Genomic DNA, 12729 nt, shown 5'->3' on the forward strand with positions numbered 1-12729 from the left:
GTATAAAATCACAGTACTTATCTTCAGTTCTCCAACCCTAGCTCCCAAAGTTCTCCAACGGGTCCTTGATTGCCAAGGACAAGTGATATTCATATTTCACTCAGGCTTTCTAGAAACCAGAAAGGGTTGCTGATTGCCAAGGACTTTTCTAAAGCCATTCTACAGCCATCATTCCAGCTCATTTACCCAACCAGGAGTATTGAACGAAGTATTTCTGGTTGGAATAAATAGAGCCACTACAGAGCAGAGTGACGGAACCTAGCGTTGGGCAACGAGCAGAGAGACGCGGTGGTGTGGTGGTGTGGCGTAGAAGTCATCCGTCTGAGACGTGACTTGCTGTTGTATTTTCGTGGGATGAGGTGGTGGCCTGCGTCGGCAATTAGAGAGGAAGAGTGGGCAACAGAGAGAGGAAAAATAGAGTAAGGAGTGTGGACAGAAAAAAATGGAGAGAGAGGCAATTGGAAGGAGAGAAATTAGAGAGAGTTGGGATGCTGTCTGTCGTATGGAGGAAAAACGGAAGAGAAGAAAAAAATAACAGTGGTTACTTCAGCCATTTCGCTGACCAAGTTGAAGCTCTTCGTCTTTGTTCTCAACAAGGATGGGCATTGGTGTGTGTGTTTAGACTGAGTGTGTTTGACATTTGTTATGGCCTCTTGAGGAAGGGGAGATGGGAGTGGGTCACTGGGAATTGCAGAGAAGAGTAGGGAGATGTTCTGTTGATGAATTTTGAGAAACTCCAAACGCAGCACGTTGATGATGGCGAATGGGTTTCTGGGTTTTCATTTGTTGGGATATTTGTTGTCTTCGATTACTTTTTTCATGTCTATAGATCTCGTCTTTGGGAATTTTCATTTGCAGAAAATGGGTACAAACAAGGTCCTTTACAAGCTGTCGATGAAGAAGAAACAGCAGTATTTTTTTTTTAAAACAAGAGGTCAGGTCATACGGGTTCAACCCGATTCTATTTTGATGGGTCAGTTCGGATCGGGTTGGCACCTTAAATAGTAGTGTTTCGGGTCGGGTCGGGCACAAACCCAATGTTTCCCACTCGGGTTGTAGGCCTAGGCCCGACCAAGGCATCCATATGCCACATATCTACCAATACCGCTATAAGGTCTTGCCGCACGGTTGACACAAGCCCATGCGCTACCCAAGCCGTGCATGTATAGTTCACAACTTCACACGCTGCCACTACTCCGAATGTCAAATGCTGCATCGTAAATATTGTGGTTTCTGAACTAGTTTAAGCTTTTCAAGAGCCGACCCGCCACATCCCTCTCTTACTAGCATATGGAGAAAGCTTACACCAAGATACAACCATGCCAAACTACAGGAAGTGCCTCAATTCTAGTTGTTTCGTGTGCGTGCATGGTTTGTGGTGGGTTGAATTAAAATTTTCAGTTAACCAAAAAAATTATAGCTTGTGAACTCAACCAAACTATCTAATAAATCTCCATTGAGGTTTTCGAAAAATATTGGCCCATTAAACGTACCACTTTATGTCCAATACAATTTATCCATAATAAATTTTAGGTGAAGTCGTTACACATAAGTACTATCCCCATATATTATTGTTTTTCTTAGATCTATTCAGCGTTGCACACCCCATGCATGCATATATAACAATTGATTGTAGAACACAACTAGCTAGGTATTGCAGCTAGGGGTGGGCAGCGGGGCTGCGCCCTCACTGCCCCCACCCCGGCCCCGCATGGGCTGGCAGGCTACCCCACTCCGCCCATGCTGGGGTGGGATCCCCCGCCCTGCATGGAGAGGGCCCAGCGGGGGCTGGATGACCCCAGCGGGGCCCCGCCCCACCCCCTGCCCCCGCTCCACATATATTTATATATATATATAAATATATTGTATATAGATATATAAAATTTATTAAAGACTTAAAATTTATTCAAGTTGTTGGATTATCTTGGCCTCCTAAACTAACCTTTAAAGGATAATTATTGTATTTCCATGGTTTCCTATATAAAGGTTGGCTTAAGAAGTCAAGACAATCCAAAATTTAATTCTAATGAGTTTAAGTTGTTTTTATATTTATAAATTTTAATTTATTATTTAAATTATATTATAATTTTGGTCTAAAAAAATATTTTTCGACCAATTTTTTTTTAAACACAGCGTGTTGGCCTAGGCGAGGGACGGCAGATGGGATTCCCCCCCCCCCCTCCCCTCCCGGCATAGGGGTGGGGGGCAGAAGAAAAACCCCAACCCCCACATAGTGTGGGGCGGGGTGCGAGGGAGGGTATCCCGTTCCGCACCATGCAGTGCACCGGGGCGGGGGGCGGGAGAAAAATCCCAACCCCCACATGGTGTGGGGCAGGATGCGAGAGAGGGTACCCCGTCCTGCACCATGCGGTAGCATCCATAATTACAGCTTACTGGTACCATAACTTAAGAAATTACCCTTAGGAGCTAGCTAGCTAGGATCCACTGCCGAATTTCTTTTGATTTTAATTTCAAGGCAAAATTATTTACGAAGAAAAAAAGATGATAAAAATTGAAGGAGAAGCGTTAATTTAAAGCATGTGATTGCAATAATGACACCAAAATTTAAGATTTGTGGGGCCGAAGAGAGATAGATAATTGAATTAGGATGGTTGAAATGTTTAAGCACTCGTATGATGAGTTTCCTCCTTGAACACGCTATTTATCGTGACTAGCTAGGCTAGCTCTATCTGCACTGGCAAGCCTTTGTCCTCATTGTCAAACTTATAATACCTATTCGGTTGAGTTTGAGTTAGTGATGTATTTTCAAAGTATTTTATCAATTGTAGTAAAAGGATAATTAAAAATAATAATAAAATATTAAATAATAGTTAAAATTAAGTGAAAAATAATAATAGAATAATAAATAGTAATGAGATATTTTAAAAATATTTGAAGTATTTTTCCGACTTTTTGTGAAATTATTTTTTGTTTATTTGATTACTTACGGGCTACAATCATTTGTTTTAATTAAATATTTTCTTTACAATTAAGAAAGAGATAAATATATTATGTAGATAAATGTATTTAATATCATTTAAAAATAGTTTGCAAAATCCATTAATAATGGTCATGACTACGTACGTAGAAGCTTAGTCTAGTGTGGCTTCATGCATGCTAGCTAATTAATGTAGCCATATATACAACAATAATGTCATGGTGCAACTCGATTTATTCCCTAATTAAGAAAAGAAATATATATCCCTCAACAACATAAAGCTTAAAGCCTTGAACAACCTGCAAATAAACCCTAGAGAAAACCATGAGGACTTTGGTAATTAATTAGTTGCCTTCTCATTCAATTGGGTTATAATTTGAGGATTTAGGGATGGAGTTCTTGATCATGTAGTTCATGGTAACACGAAAACAACAAAGGCATGCTACATACCTGAACTCTAAAGCAGAGGTGGATTGCGCCCTTACATGAATTATGTTCCGCTTCATTAAAGAATAATTCACCCTTGACAACCAAGAAGAGAAGTTATTCTCACTGCACATGATTCTCTGGCCGATAAACATAGAAAGCCTTTTCATGGCGAACTTAGCTTGGAAGACATTTCATGGATAAGGTGGATGGAACAATCCTCCCTAGAGATGGAATGAGCTGCTATGTTTCGTCCTACTATCTTTCATATATGAAAATAATATAAAACTTAAAAATTATAAAAGAGACTTTCTCATAACTTCAAAATTCAAAATAATATGTATGTTTGTCAAAATATAAGATTGTCACATTAGTTACATATTTAAACCATAACTATTTAACTAGTAGGAATATCTACCATGTTTACAAAATGCTTGTTTTCTCAAAATACATAATCCAAACGGTTTCACAAAATCAACCAAAAACTAAATTTCATTCACTAACCCAAGGCTACTATTAAGCATCCGTCTCTCTCATTCCTGAGTAGTATCTTGCTCTGCAGCTTCATCTTCGTTATTATTTGGACATTTAAAATATTAAACACAAAAGTAAGTCTAATACTCAGTAAGCAGTTATACCATACAATTAAAATAGCATGAAATGCATTCTTTTATGAAAGAAAATGCATCTTGCATTGGACTAAGAAAGATAATGAAAATATTATGAAATGAAAAAGGAAAGAAAAATGAGGTTAAGGTTTTACGTATGAAAATACGTAATGACCAGCGACCAAATGATGATGGTACCAAAGAGAGGCAGATTGTAATGTCGGATCGGTTTCATTGGTAGTGCACCCAGTGGTACCATCCTAACTAAGAGATTCCCAACCCACGACCACGGGTGGAATCGGGTCTAAAAGACCGCTAACCCTAACAAACAGGACATAATAGTGTGTACCGGTCAAAGAAAAGTGAAAATTATTTAGAATGTTCAATTGAATGTTTTAAACTTGTATGAGTTTTCAAAAGAAATGAATATGAAGCATTTGAAGAAAAATAGAGCCTTTAGTAGAAGAAAAATATTGTATAAGAAGCATGGTCATAGCTATTTACCTTCAAGCTCAACATTTGTTTCCTTTTGCACTTCAATAAATCATTTTCAATGAAATGAAATGAAAATATCAATACCCACTTCATACTAAGCTTTCCTAGCCATACTCTTAGTTGTTTACTTTAAATCCAAGAAGGAAGTAAAGCATTTTCCTTTACTTTCTCTTCAATTAAAGAAACTCAACTACAAGGCATAATATCTACCCTTTCAACTTCTTTCCATATCAAACAAGCTCAACAAGAAACTAAGTCAATCCAACTTTATTCGTTCCTCCTCACTCTATTTCTTTAAGGAATAACAATTTCATGTTATACTTCCATACTTAGCACTAAGTCAAGCTATTTCAAACTCCTCATTTCGAGCATTATAAAGAAATTCATAGACATGTTTAAGACTTTTCATCCAGGCCAAATTTTTTTTTCGGTCTGGTTCAGAACCAGGATTGACTTACCCAGTTCGGATGCAGTTATGCAATCCAAGTACTGGATTTAAAACCTAGTAAACGGTTTCTATTTAAAAAAAAAATACAAAACAAGCAATGGAGTAACGCACGGGTAAAATACTAAAACCCTCGAGTCCCCCCAAAACTCAAAAGATCTCTCTCTCTCTCTTTCTCTCTCTCTCTCGTCTAAATAGAAAACCTTAGCTCCGGCCTTGAGAGAGAAAAATTAAATTTTTTGTTATTTTTTATTTGAAAATTTGGAAAAGTTGTAATGAATAGTTTGAAAAAGTTGTAATGATTAGTTTGAAAGTATTTGCATTTGAATGTTGTTTGGAAAGGAAATAAGATAAGATGAGATAAAACATGTTTCCAAACATCCCCTAAGTCCCTAACTGAGTACATATGTGGAGGAGGAAATTAGTGAAAGAAAATAAAATAGAAAAACAAAGTGAAATTTTTTAACAGGAGCTATAAGTACAACCAAGTCTGAAATTGTTCATTTCTCCCAATATTGTTGATAAACTCGTGTACAGGGGATGGAAGGGAACTCAGTACATGGGAATGATGGACTGCCACGATTTGGTTCATGGCTCTGTGCTACTCATACTCCACGGAGAAAAAGTTTAGAAAGACAAAACAATAAGAGTAGAGAAAATGTAGAAGATGAGGGATGGGGGGCTGAGAGGAAGAAATGGAGAAGGGAGGGAGCTTGACAGTAAATTGTAGTTCAGGTTAGGTGGGGGCGAGCAGAAGGAGGATGGTTTGGTGGTCTTTAGAACACCAAGATCTAAGGGAGGTCAGTTGGAACCTGAGAAGATGGGAAAATATGTGGATAATGACTGTGCTAATGAAGTATTTGAAAAAAAGTGGTGAAAGAGTTTAGGAGGGTGGTCTAAGTGCACATACCAATCAGAGGACAGAAGACTAGAGTAACGAGTCAGATCCTATGTCCTTTCTAGAACAGCAGAGTAATGACTATGTTGACATTGATAATGTCAAGGGCCAGATCCTACCTTCAATTGATGACAAGAAAATGATGTCAAGGGAAAGATGGAAGATGAGAGCTAGATTTGCAGGTAATTGTAATATTGTCAGAGCTACCATTGGATGCAAACGTACCTTAATCACTAATGAATATGTTGATATTGATAAGGGGTTAGTAAAAAAAAAAAAAAGGAAAAAAGAATGAGGATTAGATGGAAGTGACAAGTTCTTTGAGATTGGCAGAGGCTACCATTCAGCCTCGCCAACCATTATGAAAATATTAAGCTGGAACTACTGGGGGCTTGGAAACCCCCTGAAAGTTCAAGACCTTCACCATAAGGTGAAGGAGAAGAGACCCAATGTTGTTTTTCTTTTGGAGACTAAAATGGTAGCTAACGAATTTGAAAGTATAAAAAGGAGGATAGAACGAGAGGGTTGCTTTGTTGTAGAACATGTGGGTAGAAGGGGGGATTGGTGTTATTATGGAGTAGAGATGTAGAGGTTGAGATAGTTAATTTTTCTTAGCATCACATCAGTGCATACATTGGTAAGGAGAAGAGGTGGTTATCAACTGGTTTTTATGGCCGTCCAAAGACATACAAAAGAAGAGAAACTTGGAAGTTGTTGTCATTGTTAAAACCAACAAAGGAAATGCCCTGGTGTGTAATTGGTGATTTTAATGAAATGTTATGTCAAGGGGAAAAGGTTGGTGACAAACCCAGAAACTCAAATGAGAGATTTTTGACAGGCCTTGGAAACTAACAGTGTCTATGATTTGGGGTGGAAGGGGTGGAAGTTTACTTGGAGTAATAGACATGCAGACCATACTTTTACCAAAGAGAGATTGGACAAGGCAGTTGCCAACTGCAAATGGTCAGAACTCTTCAAAGATCGAATGGTATAAATTTTAACTGCATGACAATCTGATCATAAGGCACTTTTACTAAGCATGGAGAAGAACAACTTTGTGAGAATGAAGAGAATGAGGGTGTTCAAGTTTGAAGTAAAATGGGTTATGGATGAGGAAGGTGGAGCTACTATAGAAGATGTGTGGGCTAGAAGTGCAGTAGAATAGAACTTGTTAGGACATGTGCAGGAGAAACTGAGAAGCTGCAAAAAAGAATTACTCAATTGGAGTCATAAAAAAGGAAAAAATGTAGAGCAACAAGTAAAGGAAAAAACAGAAAGATTAAGAGATTAACAAGATAATGAAGGCCCTCATAATGCTGAGTTAGTTAAAATCTTACAAAGAGAGCTGGAAGTGTTGCTAAAGCAAGAAGATATGAAGTGGAAGCAGAAAGCAAAGAGGAACGGGTACTAGATGGCTGGTAAAAACACCAAGTTTTTTCACTTGTGTGCTAGTCAAAGAAGAAGAAAGAATTGGGTGAAAGAAATTAAAGATGACCAGGGAAGGGTAGTGACTGACCAAGAAGAGATAGAGAAGGTCTTTTGCAGTTATTTTCAGAATCTATTTTGTTCCTCATGCCCTACAATGGAAGCAATAGAAGAGTATCTAGGAAATATTGAACCGAGAGTTACAAGAGCTATGAATGAAGATCTTCAAAAGGAGTTTACAAAAACGGAAATAGAGGAAGCATTGAAACAAATGACCGCTTGAAGTCCCTAGGTTCTAATGGCTATGGGGCTTGTTTCTACAAAACCTATTGGAATATTGTAGGAGAGGAGATTTGTAAAGCTTTAGTAAGTTTCCTAAATGGGCAAGGTGGGTTAGAAAATGGCACAAACTATACTTATATTGCCCTTATCCCAAAAGTGAAGAATCCATCTGGAGCTAATGAGTTTGGACCCATCAGCTTATGCAATGTAATGTATAAGCTGGCTTCAAAGGTCCTAGCTAATAGATTGAAGAGACTGCTCCTAGAAATTACCTCCAGCAACCAAAGTGCCTTCATACCTAGAAGGCTAATAACTGACAATGTGACGATAGCTTATGAGACTTTGCACACAATGAAGACAAGACAAAGGGGGAGGGTTGGAAGCATGTCATTGAAGTTGGATATGGCTAAAGCATATGACAAAATTGAGTGGGCTTACTTGGAGAATATGATGAGAAGGCTAGGCTTTGTTGACAGGTGGATAAATTTAATAATGTAGTGTGTCACTTCAGTAACATATTCAATCTTGGCTAATAGGCAATTTGGAGTTGTTATTAAGCCAACTAGAGGGATAAGACAAGGGGAGACCCCATCTCCCCTTACCTATTTATCCTGTGTGCAGAAGTACTTAGTTCTTTGATTAATTATGTTGAGAGAAGGAATGAGATAAAGGGTGTAGCAGTATCAAAGAGTGGAACAAGTGTCAACCATCTGCTTTCTAAGTCTTTCATTCCCATGTATTGAGTTCTCTTCCAAGCCATTGTATCCTTTTCTCTCCATGGATAATCATCCCACATTTGAAGCACAGTTTTGGTAGCTTTTCATATTTCAATGGGATCCATATTCTATTTCCCATTATATTTGACATTCTTCCTCTAGTCACCATTTTCTGCAAGTCTATCTCAATTTTTACCCTCAGAAATTTACCCCATCCAATTCCATTCTCACTCACATCCACTTCTCTAACCACCCCTATTGTTGCTCCTATTTGGAACCCAATATGGCATGTCATACATGCTAGAGGAAGGTTATTCAATTGAACCCATGACTCCTCTCTATCAAATTGCATCATATGAGGAGATGTAAAACCTTCGAAAGGTTTAAGAACTAGAAGGTGGTTATCAAATAATCATGACATACCTTCCAGAACTATACCTTTATCCCTCTAGTTTTCAAAGGTTACCACAAATAAATTCGGATTGATCTCATGAAAAGCAAATGATCCTCCCACTCGCCATATATTTGCCATTGTTGATTGAATTACATCGTTACTAATCTTCCTTTCAGAATGCAGTTTCCCTACCAGACTTCTTCCCCCCTCTTCCAGAACCTTCCCCATGTGCTCTGTTCCCAATTTGATAACACCATTATCTTATTTTGTAAGCCTTAGTTTATCCCATATTTCCTTTAAATCCTCAATTACTTCCACCCCAGGTTTGCAAGCAGACTCAGAGGATCTATCCTTTTTCTTACTTAACGAGCAATCTAAGACTCGCACTCCACCCGCGCTTTCTCCTCAGAGAAGCCTAGAGAAGAATCTTTCTATGTCCATTCAGATTTCTTTGGTGATTATACTTGGAAGTTTGGATGGTCGTTTTGTTTTGAATTTCTCTTCGGGGCTATGTAGTTCATGGTTTTGGATAATTCCATTAGATCTAGGTATACAAAACATGTATTCTACCTATTTGTGGATATGCTCCAAAGGACTTGGATAATTTTTGTTCAAGTGACCCACATGTAGCTCTTCACAATAAGACCCCTTTTACTACATCCACATATTAAATGCTTTTGACCCACTTTAAAATGTATTGGCTATAGGAACTTTGTACAGTAAGGAAAAAGTGTGGTGTGTTCTTTGCATTAATGGATGAAGCTTTAGTTTAGATTTAGAATGCACGTATGTGGCATCTCTTTCTTACTTTGGCTATTGTGGTTGTCATGTTGTGTGTAGCAATGGGTTTAAGGGTAGAAATATTAGACATTTTGGCTGGTTGCTTCATGGCTAATATGATAATTAAATAACATCAAAATCATGAGCATAAAGGGTACATAATGGCAAGGAAAATAAATTATATTGATGGTAGGATTACGAACTTTGTACAAGTTCTCATTATTGTTAGTTTGTGCACGACAAGAAATTTTTTTTAGAAAGATAGATGCTATAACTATGAAATTCACTAAAGGTGGATGGATGGTAATGTGACCCAGAATTTAAATTCTAAGACTCGTGATTATGATGGTGAAATTGGGAGTGCTATATATATTGTTAAATTTGTATTAAAACTCATAAGAGCTATGTCGTGTTCATTTCATTGCTTATAGATCCTACCAAATAGAGTATTGCTGGATATAATCATGGGTTGTGTAAATGTCGCGTACTCTTTTTGAAAAAAAGTAGGGTTTATCATTAAAAAATTAATTTTTTTATGTAGATCTTATATTTACTCATTTTTTTTTCAAAAGGAATGTGCGGCGGTTGCGTACTTTATAACTACAAATATCATTTCTCATCTACATCTTGTAGTTATGTAGTGCACTTATTTTTTGTATCAAAGTGTGTTTTCCATTTATATACTTATGTTATTTAAAATGTTATCAGTTATTAAGCCAAAGTAGATTGGGCTAAAGGTTATGGCCCACTAACATCTGTTATGGGAAGTTACCAATTGTTTCTGTTATGGACACTTGATCAGTTAAATGATGGGAAATATAAAGAAGGAAGTTGATTGGCCTTGTGTTTTTTAGAAGTTCTATTCACGATCCCTACACAACACGCTATGCATTATTTTTTATTTTATTTTTATTTTTTCCTTACCAAATGTGTGATGTATGGATGATGAGTAGAAGAATTTATTTAGTTTAGCAAAAATAAAAAAATAAATAAAAAATCATGTGGTGTTGTGTGGTGTAGAAATGATGAGTAGAAAGTCTCTATGTTTTTAAGGGAGTGGCTTATCGGACAATCAATTATGTTGTGAACTTAGTATAATTTATTCATGTAAGAATTGTGTGTTAATTAGTTGGGTACCTTACGATACCACTTGATGTTAAAGTTGCCAATTGAGAATAGAGTTGGTGAAGTCAAGAGCGATTACCTTGCCTCTTGGAAATGCTACAATTTAGCGTTAAAATATGCAAGAGAAATGCTTACAATTGAGATTTAGATGTGAGATTAGTGAATGGAGAGCTAATGGTGGAGATCTCAAGGGTCTTGTATTATCAAACTAGAACATTTAAAGAAATATTATCAAATATGAGTAGTCAATGTACTGGCTCATTAGCCATTTTATTCATGATAAGAGTGCATATTTAGTTAAAGTGAATGTGTAGTTCCTCATCTTTCTAAGGTGCCACTATAACTATGCTCATATTGACTCTCGAGCAAGACACAAAGATCACACTTGGACAAGCTCTTGAGCAAGGCACTAAGACCTTGCTCGGACTGGTCCTAAGCAAGGCACTAAACCCTTGCACGGGCTAATCTCTGACAAGGATCTAAGACCTTATTTCGACCGATCCCAAGAAAGGTACGACAAATTTTCTTGGATTGACTCTTAAGCAAGGCATTAAGATCTTGCTCGAATTGATGATTGATCAAGGCCCTAAGACCTTGCTTGGACTGATAACCATATAACATACTAAGACCTAGCTCAGACTAAGCCTGAATAAGGCATTAAAAAGTTGCTTGGATTGATCCAAGAGAAGGCATCAAGATCTTGCTCGGATTGATCCAAGACAAGAAATTAAGACCTTGCTCAAACTGAATCCTAACATTATGTGACTTGATAACCGATCAAGGCACTAATATCTTGCTCGAATTGAATCTCGGCGAAGGCATTAAGATCTTTCTTTGCTTAAGCCGCAACAAGACACTAAGACCTTGCTCTCATTGAATCCTGAGCAAGGCACTGAGACCTTGTTCGGACTAAACCTCTACATGGCATTGGACCTTGCATGCCTTGATAATCAAGTAACCTTGCTTGAACCGATACTGAGCAAGGCATTATGATCTAGCTCAGGTTGATCCTAAAAAAGGTATTGAAACCTTGCTCAGATTGACTCATGAACAAGGCACTAATATTTTGCTGAAATTGACTCTCAAGCAAGGCTAATCACTCCCACTTTCTTGCATAAAGTTCTTCAGGATGACACTAGAAAGAGCCATAGATGGATCCCGAAAAATAACATGAGGCTTAAAAGATCCTGAAATCCCTTGTCTTTGAGATGTTTGTTGCAAGTTACTAGATGAGGGATTAGTAGGAGCCACAAGGAAACTATGGTTGAGTGGTGGCAGATCGACCAAAACTTACTTAGCAATAAAGAATTCTATTGGCTTAAGTGAGGAAACTGCAACTTGCTCAACTAGGGAGTTCCCATTGACTCAGTAATGGGGTTTCTATCTACCTGGCATAGGAGACTCCAACTTGCATGGCAAAGGAAGTTTCCACTTAATTGGTAAAGGGCACTCCTACTTCCTTAGTGGGAAGCCTCAATTTGGTTAGAATGAAAGACTGCTCCTTCAATAGAAGAATCTTGGTTGTATTAACTCAAAATTCAATTGCCCAAGAGAAAGCTTTGAAAGAGAACTAGCTTTTAATATTCAAAGTCTTCAAATAGCCAAAGAGATGTTGTTAGCTTGCTCAAGATATGAGATGATCAGTACAAGAAGTAAGATCCAAACTCAAGCTTAGTTTTAATACAAAGGAAGTTATCCACTCTCTCTCTAGTCTCTCCCTATAAAACAACTAGAACCAGCTAAAGAAGCTGCCAAAAGAACGTTTAATCTTGCTTTAGTGGGTAGATTGGTGGCAACTAGGCCTATTAACTGCTTTGCTATGCTAGCTAGCATCAAAGTTGTATGGCACTTCATCCCTACTTTCCTTATTAAGGACTTGGAGATCAATTTACTCCTCTTCACCTTCCAATCAATTCACGGAAAAAATCGCATTCTGAACCATGTGCCATGGAAGTTTAAAGGATATTTGATGATCTTAAAATCATGGCTGCCTGGTTGTACACTTTAAGAGACCAAGCTCAACCACACTGTATTCTACATCCAAACAAATTGTCTCCCTTAGAGCTAATGACTTCAGATAATGCTAAAAAAATGATAGGGTGATTGGAGATTTACTTGAAGTATACAAGACTCCATTTTTGTTATAGCATGGAGAAGATTCATTTGAATATGTCTGGGCATCAATATCTCACAACCT

The sequence above is a fragment of the Juglans microcarpa x Juglans regia genome, chromosome 5D, assembly GCF_004785595.1.
Source record: "Juglans microcarpa x Juglans regia isolate MS1-56 chromosome 5D, Jm3101_v1.0, whole genome shotgun sequence".
NCBI lineage: Eukaryota > Viridiplantae > Streptophyta > Magnoliopsida > Fagales > Juglandaceae > Juglans > Juglans microcarpa x Juglans regia.